Source organism: Somniosus microcephalus, chromosome 8, assembly GCF_052327205.1.
Source record: "Somniosus microcephalus isolate GS21.2 chromosome 8, FLI_Smic_1.0, whole genome shotgun sequence".
In the NCBI taxonomy this organism is placed as follows: Eukaryota; Metazoa; Chordata; class Chondrichthyes; order Squaliformes; family Somniosidae; genus Somniosus; species Somniosus microcephalus.
Window position 1 is genome coordinate 242354856 of NC_140994.1, and position 12520 is coordinate 242367375.

General features: G+C 45.6%; 1 protein-coding gene across 4 annotated transcripts in view; it reads right to left on the minus strand.

The window, feature by feature from the left end:
• LOC147114213 (E3 ubiquitin/ISG15 ligase TRIM25-like) overlaps positions 1–12520 on the minus strand; it is a 229947-nt gene that overhangs the window by 177487 nt on the left and 39940 nt on the right. The gene's annotated exons all lie outside the window — the stretch shown is intronic.

Below are 12520 nucleotides of genomic sequence, written 5' to 3' on the forward strand. Positions count from 1 at the left end.
TTAATGCTGAAATAGAAGACTGGGCCACGTATGTGGAACGCATAGAAATATATTGCGTAGCCAACGAAATTGAGGATGACGACAAGGCAATAACTTTGTTAAATTCGATGGGAGCAAAAACATACGGGCTTTTGAAACATCTAATAGCACCAGTTAAACCAGTGGACCAGACCTTCAAAGAGATCGTAGCAGTGCTGAAGGATCACTTGAACCCCACACCGTTGATGCTGGCTGAACGATTTAAATTTTACGCCAGAACCCAGAGGCAAGATGAAAGCAATGCGGAATACTTAGTCGAACTGCGTAAGCTAGCGAAATACTGCCAGTTTGGAGGGAATTTGACAGAGGCGCTGCGGGACAAGTTCGTATGCGGCTTGGCCAAAGAAGGAACGCAGAAGCGACTTCTGGAAGAAAACGACCTCACACTGGACAGGGCTGTCCTCATAGCTTCATCGCACGAAGCCGCAGCGAAAGGAACGGCGGAAATGCAGCAAAAGACGGCGGCACTTGGGGTGGACCAAATTACTGAAAGCACTTCCAAATGCTACCGTTGTGGAAAGACAACGCACGACCAGAATCAGTGCTGGTTTAAGAACCAGGAGTGCAGGAAATGTGGCAAACTGGGTCACATCGCGAAGGTATGCAGGTCCGGAAAGAAGACCAACAAGCAAAGGAAGCCACCACCACAAGAAAAGTACAACAAGGTGCATCAGGTGGCTGGAAAGAGTTCAGACGAACAAAATTCAGACTCAGACCCAAACAGCCAGGAGCTGGATAGTCTGAGAATCCACAATGTGGGTAAAGTAACTGATCTACAGACGATCTGGGTCACACTAAAAATAGCTGGAGTCCAAGTACGAATGGAGCTGGACACGGGATCAGCTGTATCAGTCATCAACCAAAAGGACTACCACCGACTATTCTCTCACATACCCTTAAGAAATACCAAGTTCGTATTACAGACATACACGGGGCATAACGTATACCCCATGGGGAAAATAAGAGTCAAGGTGAGAGATAGGGGTAAAGTACACCCAAGAATGAATTTGTACGTACTACCTGAGGGAGGACCACCACTTCTAGGACGGGAGTGGATCAAGAAAATAGACATGGAATGGCACTACCTACAAGCAATGACGAGTGAGGACTCGGTGCAGACAAGCAGCTCAGACTCCGAGCCGGAAGACGATAAGTCCAGCTTATGTATGAAAAACAAGGTTAACATGAACTCACGGACTAAGGTTGGAAAATCGATGGCGTGCATAAAGACAGAGAATTCTGAGTCTGTTCAAGCTACAGACATATGCATTACGGAGGAACACCGGGCTCGAACTCAACGTTATTTCAAAGTACAACAACAATTAGAACAATTAAGTTACCGCCTCGTACAAGAGATGAAAACAATGAAAAAGTTCTATGACACCGAATGGGAGAGTCTGGAAAGACAACAGAACCTACTGGCTCAAGCAGAGGGCGACCATAGAGCCATCGTGACCAATTACCGATCACATCTCCCTTATGATGTTCAGGAGTTAGAATATTTGCATGATCTAGAGATACAGCAGAAGGGCAAACCACGCTACACTGAGGATTTTGTTCTGCAATTAGAGACGGAGCTAGGGCAGGCAAGGTTAAGAGAAGTTGAATCGCAGTGTGCTCTTAAGGAGATACAGAAACAAATCTTGGACATGGAAAAGAGAAACGCTTCTTTACCTGATGTGAATAATGTGGACATGTTGCGAGAGGGGATTATTGAGGCGAAACTGAAAGAAGCTAAGCAAAGGATGTTGGAACTTGAAACACAGAACCAAATCAGCAGAAATCAGCTATGTCGAGCAGAGAAGGAGTGCTATGGTCTACAGGAGAAGGTGAAATATCTCTCAGCCCAGAATAAGGGGCTACTCACTCAGTTAAAAGAGAGTAAACGGGAGATGGCTGAGATAGACTGCAAGAATAAAGAAGAATTGATGGCAGTGAGACTTCGAGAGGCAGATAACATAGCAGCCTTGGCTGAACTCCAACAGGAAATTGCAAAAACACCAATTGCAGAGGAATCTTCAGGAAGCCAGGATTTTATTCCAGTTCATCTCTACGACTTGTTGCAAGCAGAGTGTAACGAGTTGAAAGAACAGTATGAACAGGCCCAGACTACAATCCTGGAAGGGGTTAACTTGGCAACCCCCGAAAAGCTAGTGTTGGTGAAAGCACATGAGCAACTGAAGGTTGACCATGAGCAAGAAGTCCAAAGGCTGCAGGAAATGTTTGATGAGCTTCAGGCCAAGGCTGACTCATCGGTAAAGATTCCATCCATAGATGAAAATTTAGTGGTGGAAGACATGGCAGAACATGAAATGCAGGATGTCCCAGAACTCGTTAAATTATTGAAGGAAGTTGAAGTATTAAAATCACTAATGAGGTCATTAGTAAACGACTTGCTGAAAGCCAAGAAAAAGCTGGACGAAGAGGTACACATGAAGAAGTCTCTTCAGGAAAGATGTCTGGATTTGGAACAAGAGCTGGCTAACATCCAGCTGGGTATGGAGGAAATAGACGACCCTCTAGCTGGCCTAGCTCAGGACGACACCGAATATTACCATGACCTGGTGGACTACACCGAAAATTGCGATGTCCTGTCCTGCCCAGCTTGTAACTTCGACTCCCAAAGTGCAGAAATCATGGAGGAGCACCAAAAGTCTACGGAACATCGGGAGAAGGTGGCTCTACGACGGAAAGAAAGAGAGATAGAGAAGGAACAGCAGTCGGATAGCGTCCAGTTGGGTAAGGAAGAAGTAGAAGGGCCTCTCGATGGACTAACTCAGGATGACCCCGAATGTGACCATGACCTGTTGAGTGACACTGAATACTACGAGGGTGTGGTATGCCTAAATTGTGAGGGAAACTCCCAAAGTGCTGAAATCCGGAGGAAGCACTTAAGGTCTAAAGAACATAGAGAGTTGGTGGCATTACAGCTGGCCGCCGAGAAGATGGGAACGTCAAGAGTTGTAAAAAGGCAGAAAAGAAATAGAAGAAGCCGAAGATAATAATTGTTTAAAATATTATTACTTCTACTACCTCCGGCCAAACACTACGAAAAGATGCTGTCTGGAACGAATTAAGATCAGAGACAGAATTTACGAACTGTTCCCACAGAGACTGAACCTGTAAACTGTTCCACTGAAAGTATGTTGCAACTGTTCCTGCAGAGACTGAATCTGTGATCTGTTTTGACATGAAGTTATATATGTTATTATGTTATGTTAAACATGAAGTTATATGACGTTGACTCCATCGAGAGTATATCTGAAAACTGTATATATAAAGTTGAAGATTGTATGTTTAACGGGATTCTGTAAGTAATAAGCTAAAAAGGAAGGAGTGTTGTGTATGTAACCGTTTACCTTTAAGGGAATTATTGAATGTAACCGTTCGCCTTTAAGAGCACTACTTTAGGGTGGCACTATTTGTTGGCTCATGTATACTGTAATACCGATAGTGACCACACCAGTATATAAGGGTTGTGATACGTTAACTAGGGCAGAATCGCCCGAACCTCTGAATAGTAAAGACCTGTTTTATTTTGTTAATCGTGGAGTCTGTGTATTATTTACAATACAACCCACAGACTTAACACACCCCATACGGGATGGGCAGTCATGAGGAAGGATGGTCGGGTGGTCCGACAAGGGGCTCTGGAAGGAGGGGACTCCGCCCAGGGAGGGGAACTGGTAGCTCTTATTGAAGCATTACAGGCTTGTCAAGGGAAACGAGTGAATATTTACACCGATAGTCGGTACGCATTCAGCGTAGTCCATGATTATATGGCCTCATGGGATCGAAGTGGGTTTATAACATCCTCAGGGTGGTCACATTATACATGAAGTGCTAGTAAAGGCATTGGTGGAGGCTGCAGGGCTCCCACTGGAGGGAGCAGTAGTCAAGGTAAAAGCACATCAGAATGGGGGCGATTGGATACAGAAAGGATACGAATGAGCTGATATGGCGGCTAAAGGGGCCGCAGGAAATATGTCCCCTTCTCCGGCCCCGGTGGTAGCTTGCGCCATCGGACCAGAGGAAATAAATATGGTGCTGTAGTGTATGTACCCGTTTACCTTTAAGGGAACTATTGAATGTAACCGTTCACCTTTAAGAGAACTACTTTAGGTGTGGCACTTTTTGTTGGCTTCTGTATACTGTAATACCGATAGTGACCACACCAGTATATAAGTGTTGTGGTATGATTTCTGGGGCAGATTCGCCCGAACCTCTGAATAGTAAAGACCTGTTTTATTTGTTAATCTTGGAGTCTGTGTATTATTTGCAATACAACCCACAGACTTTACAGTGGCGACGAGTCAGATCGTACCCTGCGGCAACAGTAATTCCTAAGCAACTAAGGAGCGTCGAAGTGAGGCACCCGCCCTCGTCGTTCTGCTGGGTGAAAACTCGAGGCTGCAGCAATAGCAAGGAGGAAGATTTTGGCATTGAAAACTTCCATTTGCAACAGGCACTGACGGTCCCTTCTGCCACAGTGAGGAGCGAGCCGATCGACAAGAGAGGCAAGGCTGCCACGGACTGTGAGTAGGGGAAAAGTAAAAGAAAATAAAGAAGGAGTAAAACCAGAGGATAAGGGCGGTACACTCGACCACGGTCGAGGGGGAAAGGAGCCAGACAAAGTCGGGTCCAGAGGCGCTGAGACTGGGGCAGCGACCGGAGCACGAAGCGCAGCGACCGGGAGCAGGCCGGGAAGAGATAGACTCAGCCGCAGCCGGGGAAGGGAGCACCGGACTGCGAGAGGGCTGGGGGACAATTGGGTGCCGAGGAGCGGGTGAGACAGAGCCGAGAAATCGGGAACTGGCCGAGAGCCAGTTCAGCGGCTGTAACTGTCCGCCATCATCGGGGGTACCCGGAGCCGGTTGCCTGCCGCGGGAAGGAGAGCGCTGAAGCCGACGCGCGGGCTGGGGATCTGAAAGCCAGCGGAGAGCGCTGAAGCCGACGCACAGGCTGGGGACCGGTAGCCAGCGGCCGTCGCCCGCGGGGAAAGTGTACCCCTCCCGCCAGGGGAAGATGCGGGAAACCGCCATTGCCGTGGGCGGGGAGAACAGAAAAGCGCGGGGAAAACCGCCATTAAAGTGGGCGGGGAGAGCCGAGAAGCGCGGGAAAGCCGCCATTTTTCGCGGGAAAACCGCCGGGGAAGAAGACCGAAGCGGGAAACCGCCATCTTAGAAAAATAATAAGAATTTACAGAAATACTGGTGTTGTTCTCAAGAAGAGAGGAAAAATAATAATAAGTAAAGAAATACTTGTGTTGTTCTCAAGAAGAGAGGAAAATAATAATAAGTAAAGAAATACTTGTGTTGTTCTCAAGAAGAGAGGAAAATAAAAATAAGTAAAGAAATACTTGTGTTGTTCTCGAGAAGAGAAGAAGATGCCTAAACGGGGTAATATCAACGATTTTAATTCCGAAGTAGAAGACTGGGCCACGTATGTGGAACGCATTGAGATCTATTGTGAGGCCAATAAAATAGAAGAAGATGACAAAGCTATAACCTTGCTAAACTCGATGGGCGCAAAAACGTACGGGCTCTTGAAGCATCTAATAGCACCAGATAAACCGGCGGAGCAGACCTTCGATGATATTGTAGCAGTGTTGAAGGATCACTTGAACCCCACACCGTTGATGCTAGCTGAACGATTCAAATTCTACGCAAGAACACAGAGGAAAGACGAAAGCAATGCGGAATACTTAGTCGAACTGCGTAAGTTAGCAAAATACTGCCAGTTTGGAGGGAATTTGACAGAGGCACTGCGGGACAAGTTCGTATGCGGATTGTCCAAAGAAGGAACGCAGAAGCAACTTCTGGAAGAAAACGACCTCACGCTGGACAGGGCTGTCCTCATAGCTGCATCGCACGAAGCCGCAGCGAAAGGAACGGCGGAAATGCAGCTAAAGGCGGCGGCACTCGGGGTGGATCAAATTACTTCAAGCACTACCAAATGCTACCGTTGTGGGAAGACAACGCACGACCAGAATCAGTGCTGGTTTAAGAACCAAGAGTGTAGGAAATGTGGCAAACTGGGTCACATCGCGAAGGTATGCAGGTCCGGGAAGAAAACCAACAATCAAAGGAAACCACCACCACCCCAAGAAAAGTACAACAAGGTACACCAGGTGGCTGAAAAGAGTTCAGACGAACAAAATTCAGACTCAGACCCAAATAACCAGGAGCTGGGTAGTCTGAGAATCCACAATGTGGGTAAAGAAACTGATCTACAAACGATCTGGGTCACACTAAAAATAGCTGGAGTCCAAGTAAGAATGGAACTGGACACGGGATCAGCTCTATCAGTCATCAACCGAAAGGACTACCACCGGCTATTCTCTCACATACCCTTAAGAAATACCAAGTTCGTATTACAGACATACACGGGGCATAATGTATACCCCATGGGGAAAATAAGGGTCAAGGTGAGAGATGGGGGCAAAGAACACCCAAGAATGAATTTGTACGTATTACCTGAGGGAGGACCACCACTCCTAGGACGGGAGTAGATTAAGAAAATAAACATGGAATGGCACTACCTAAAAGCCATAAGGAGGGAGGACTCGGTGCAAGCTATCAGCTCAGATTTTGAAATGGATGACGTGACGACCAATGCAAACATGGAAGACAAGGCAAAAAGGGAATTGCCGACGATGGGAAAGGAAACGAAGACAGGCAGACAGGCCCATGTTACCAAGAAAAATAAAGCTGCAGAGCAGAACTCCAGGTTGACAGAGAATTCTGAGCCTGCTCAAGCTAAGGATTCATCCACGACGGAAGAACACCGAGCTCGGTCCCAAACCTATGTCAAAGTACGACGACAATTTGAACAGTTGAGTGCCCGTCTCGTACAAGAGATGAAAATTATGGAAAAGTTCTGGAACACCGAATGGGAGACTCTGGAAAGGCAACAGAGACAGCTAGCTCAAGCAGAGAGCGACCATAGAGCCATCGTGGCCAAGTACCAATCACTTCTCCCTGAGGCTGTTCAGGAACTAGAATATTTACAGAACGATCCAAAGGAATATTCAGGAAGCCAGGATGTTATCCCAGTTCATCTCTACGATTTGTTACAAGCAGAGTGTAACGAGTTGAAAGAACAGTATGAACAGGCCCAGACTACAATCCTGGAAGGGGTTAACTCGGCAACCTCCGAAAAACTAGTTTTAGTGGAAGCATATGAACAACTAAAGTTTGAACATGAGCGAGAATTACAAAGACTGCAGGAAATGTTTGATGAGCTCCAGGCCAAGGCTGACTCATCGGGAGAGATTCCATCCATCGATGAAAAATTAGTGGTGGAAGATGTAAGGATATCAGCAAATAGTGATGATATTTGTCTGTGTTGGATTGCTTATGCCTTACAACATATTTGTCTGTATTATTGATTACTTGTGCCTTAGCAGTTTAGAAGAGTTTTTAGTTTCACTTTGATTTCTAGCTGCATCACAGATAGAGTGCTCTGTAAAAAGGCTGTTACAAAGAGTTGAATATACTTTAGATTAAAACAACTTTCTCTTTCAAGAAATGAGTATTGAACCCAAGAAGAAAACAAAACATGGTGTCAGAAGTGGGATTGAAAGAGAAAAAGAAAAAGAAAGAAAAAATCTGAAGTTAGCAACTTGATGGGACAGTGAGTTGTGGCAAGTAAGCGAAATCAGCTCTCCACAGATTAGCAAGCCTAAAGAGAAAATCGTTACTTACCTTGGAGAATAGCTAACGAAGTGAAAAATGGAAGGTTTACTCCCACCAGCGACCCTTCAATTGTCAGGTAATGTGGCTGAAAATTGGAGAAGGTTCAAACAACGTTTAGAGTTGTATTTAGCGGCAATCGGAGCTGAAGAGAAAAGTGATAAAGTAAAAGCGTCACTGTTCTTACATGTCGTGGGTGATGAAGCGCTGGAGGTATATAATAACTTCACATTTGCCGTTGATGGAGACAAAATGAAGCTAGATAAAATAATGGAACAGTTTGAGGCCTACTGCATACCTAAATGCAACGTTACGTTTGAGAGGCACAAATTTTTCACATGTGTACAGAAAATCGGCGAGACTATTGATCAGTATGTGACTGAACTGAGAAACCGGAGCAAATCGTGTGAATTTGGGGGACTCAGAGACTCGCTGATAAAAGACAGACTGGTGTGTGGTATTCCAGCTAATGATCTAAGGGAAAGGCTGCTAAGAGAGCAAGATCTAGACCTGGGAAAAGCCATAGCACTGTGTAGGGTTACAGAGACTGTGAAGTTGCAGGCAAAGGAGCTGTTCAGTGACAGTAGCTGCAATGTGGATGCAGTGAGAAAGAACGGATACAAACCGTTTAACAAAGAGAGCGCCAATGTGAAAAAAGAGACGTGGCCAGCAAACGAAAATGAAAGAGACAATCGGAAGTCATGTAGTTGATGCGGTACACAGCATCCACCAAGAAAGTGTCCAGCATATGGTAAAACATGCAACAGATGCAACAAAAACAACCATTATGCCCGTTGTTGCAAGAACCAAGTGCAACAAAGCAAGGTCCATGCAGTTGATGAAAGCGACATAGAGGAAATCTATGTAGATGTTGTGTCTGAAAACAAAAGAGAAGAAAGAGACTGGATGTTGACACTAAAAGTGAACGACATACACATTCCATTTAAATTGGATACTGGAGCACAAGTTAATGTGATATCAGAGACCGATTTTAAGAGAATTAGACCCAGACCAAAGTTACATGGAATACAAGTGAAAGTGACTGGATACTCAGGTACTGATATACCAGTGAAAGGAAAATGCATTGTCAAAGTAACACACAAGGACAGAGAGCACACGCTAGCATTAATCGTGGTGCCAAAGGATGTGCAAGCCATACTAGGGTTAAAAGCCTGTGAGAGACTGAACCTGGTAGAGTCCTCGTTGTGGAAAGTGAAAGAGAGACAGTCTATGATGAACTGAATGTTGCGTACACACCGGTAAGCTGATGTATACAGCAGACACGTTGTCCAGAGCTGTTGACCCAGGAGAGCCCGCAAACACAGTGAAAAGACTGAAGTACAAGGCAAAAGACAGTGGAACTGACTTCGACCAGAGCATGCTTGTATACCGCACAACGCCGCTCGAGTGTGGTATGTCACCAGCCCAACTCCTGATGGGACGTCGGCTAAGGTCAAACTTACCCATTCCGGAGAACCTCCTGAAAACAAAAGAGGGGGAGAAAGTGAGGAAGTTCAAGGAGCAACAGAAAGAAAAGCAAATTTAAGGACTATTGTTAAAGAAGGAAGTAATGTTATCTTATTCTTTCTTCAAGTTCTAGTGTATTGACATATTTCATGTGGACACACAAAGCAAGGGTAAAAAACCTTGATCATGATAATGATGATGTAAGTTCGTTAAATGTTGTTAGTTAAAAGTAAAATACTTTTGTTTTAAGAAAGGGAGATGTAAGGATATCAGCAAATAGTGATGATATTTGTCTGTGTTGGATTGCTTATGCCTTACAACATATTTGCCTGTATTATTGATTACTTGTGCCTTAGCAGTTTAGAAGAGTTTTTAGTTTCACTTTGATTTCTAGCTGCATCACAGATAGAGTGCTCTGTAAAAAGGCTGTTACAAAGAGTTGAATATACTTTAGATTAAAACAACTTTCTCTTTCAAGAAATGAGTCTTTATTGAACCCAAGAAGAAAACAAAACAGAAGACATAGCAGAACATGAAATGCAGGATGTCCAAGAACTCGTTAAATTATTGAAGGAGACCCAAGACAAATATGAAGCGGCAATGGCCGAGGTCCAACAACTTGAAGAACATATTCAACTAGGAATCCGGGCTGTGGAAGGAAGGGCACCTGAAAGGAACTCTGCGACTGTAGGAATGGTCCCTGAACAGGAGTTAGGGAACATTAAGGCGCAACTTCTTCGAGCGCTTAAAACCAAAATACCGGAGGAAAGGAAGGTGAAAGCAGTGGATGAAATGGAGAAGATTATAATCCACAGTGTTCCCGTAGAAGAGTCAACGGACAGCCAACTCTTACACATGCTGAGGGACAAGGCTCCAAAATGGGAACACGAGTTTCAGGGTCCAAAGGGGAAGAATTCGGAGATGCCAAAAGTCACAGAGACAGTTGAGGTGGCCACACAGCTCGTGCAAGGATGCCCAGAGTACGCTGAATTACGTCCAGGGGAACAGGAGAATGGGGAAACAGCTACTTCAGTAGAAGGATTAAATAGCCTGATAACGAAATCCCTGAAGGAAGGGAAAGGATTGAACGCACAAATGAGGCCAGGAGGGAAGGAAGGGCAGACATCCCAGGAAGAGCAGGATGAAAATGAATGCTTGAAGAAGGCTTTTCAAGTTCAGATGGATAAGGAAGAAGTAGAAGGACCGCTCACTGACCTAACTCAGGACGACCCCGAATATTACCATGACCTGTTGAGTGACACCGAATATTATGAGGATGTGGTCTGCCCAAATTGTGATGGAAACTCCCAAAGTGCTGAAATCCGGAGGAAGCACTTAAGGTCTAAGGAACATAGAGAGTTGGTGGCGCTACAGCTGGCCGCCGAGAGGACGGGAACTTCAAGAGATCCAAAAAGGCAGAAAAGGAAAAGAAGAAGCCGAAGATAATAACTGTCTAACTGCTATTCCTTCTACCACCTCAGGCCGAACACTACGAAAGGGGCTAAATTAGTTGGAAATCCGGGGACATTATCAAGGAAGCCAGTGGGTTGTACAAGTCCGCACTGCTGGTTTAACAGGACGAAAGTACAAGCTGTTATGTCAAGAAAAAGGCTATGGAGCAGTCACGTTAACCAGGTGAACCGGCTACACCAAATAAGATGCTGTCTGGAACGAATTAAGATCAGAGACTGAATCTATGAACTGTTTCCACAGAGACTGAACCTGTAAACTGTTTCCACTGAGAGTATGTCTGCAAATTGTTATATGACGTTGACTCCATCGAGAGTATATCTGTAAATTGTTATATGACGTTGACTCCATCGAGAGTATATCTGTAAACTGTTATATATATGAAGTTGAAGATTGTATGTTAACGGGGATTCTGTAAGTAAAAAGCTAAAAAGGGAGGATTGTAGTGTATGTACCCGTTTACCTTTAAGGGAACTATTGAATGTAACCGTTCACCTTTAAGAGAACTACTTTAGGTGTGGCACTATTTGTTGGCTTCTGTATACTGTAATACCGATAGTGACCACACCAGTATATAAGTGTTGTGGTATGATTTCTGGGGCAGATTCGCCCGAACCTCTGAATAGTAAAGACCTGTTTTATTTGTTAATCGTGGAGTCTGTGTATTATTTGCAATACAACCCACAGACTTTACAGGTGCAACTGCCCGAAGATATGTCAAAGGAAGAGAGAGAGGTTTTGGAGAGTCACGGGGCAAAGGAAGATGTGACTGTGGTATGGGAGAGTCACGGGGCAAAGGAAGATGAGACTGGGGTTTGGGAGAGTCATGGGGCAAAGGAAGATGTGTCTGGGGTATGGGAGAGTCACGTGAAAAAGGAAGATGCGACTGGGGTATGGGAGAGTCATGGGGCAAAGGAAGATGTGACGGGTATGGGAGTGTCACGGGGCAAAGGAAGATGTAACTGGGGTATGGGAGAGTCACGGGGCAAAGGAAGATGTGACTGGGGTATGGGAGAGTCACAGGGCAAAGGAAGATGTGACTGGGGTATGGGAGAGTCACGGGGCAAAGGAAGATGTGACTGGGGTATGGGAGAGTCACGGGGCAAAGGAAGATGTGACTGGTGTATGGGAGAGTCACGGGGCAAAGGAAGATGTGACTGGTGTATGGGAGAGTCATGGGGTAAAGGAAGATGTGACTGGGGTATGGGAGAGTCACGAGGCAAAGGAAGATGTGACTGGGGTATGGGAGAGTCATGGGGCAAAGGAAAATGTGACTTGGGTATGGGAGAGTCACGGGGCAAAGGAAGATGAGACTGGGGTTTGGGAGAGTCATGGGGCAAAGGAAGATGTGTCTGGGGTATGGGAGAGTCACGGGAAAAAGGAAGATGCGACTGGGGTATGGGAGAGTCATGGGGCAAAGGAAGATGTGACAGGGGTATGGAAGTTAGAAGGGGCAGACCAGGTGGTAGCCCCCGAGTGTATCAGGCAGAATTTACTAAAATCTATCATGGGGATATACATCAGGGACGTAGCAAAGCACTGCCAGAGGTGCCTGATCTGTGCGCAGTATAACCCAGGAAAGGGGATAAAGGTTCTTATGGGAAATCAGCTGAGGCCGAAGGGACCATGGGAAAACCTACAAATCCATTTCACCGGTCCCCTTCCAAAGAGTAGGGGAAAGACCTACTGCCTGGTGATAATGGATCACTTCACTCGCTGGGTAAAGGCCTTCCCAACACGAGATTGCACCGCCGTTACGGCCGCAAGCATTTTGGCAAAGGAGGTGAAACCTCGGTGGGCGGGTCCCCCTACAAATAGATACAGACCAGGGGACCCACTTTACTGGTAGG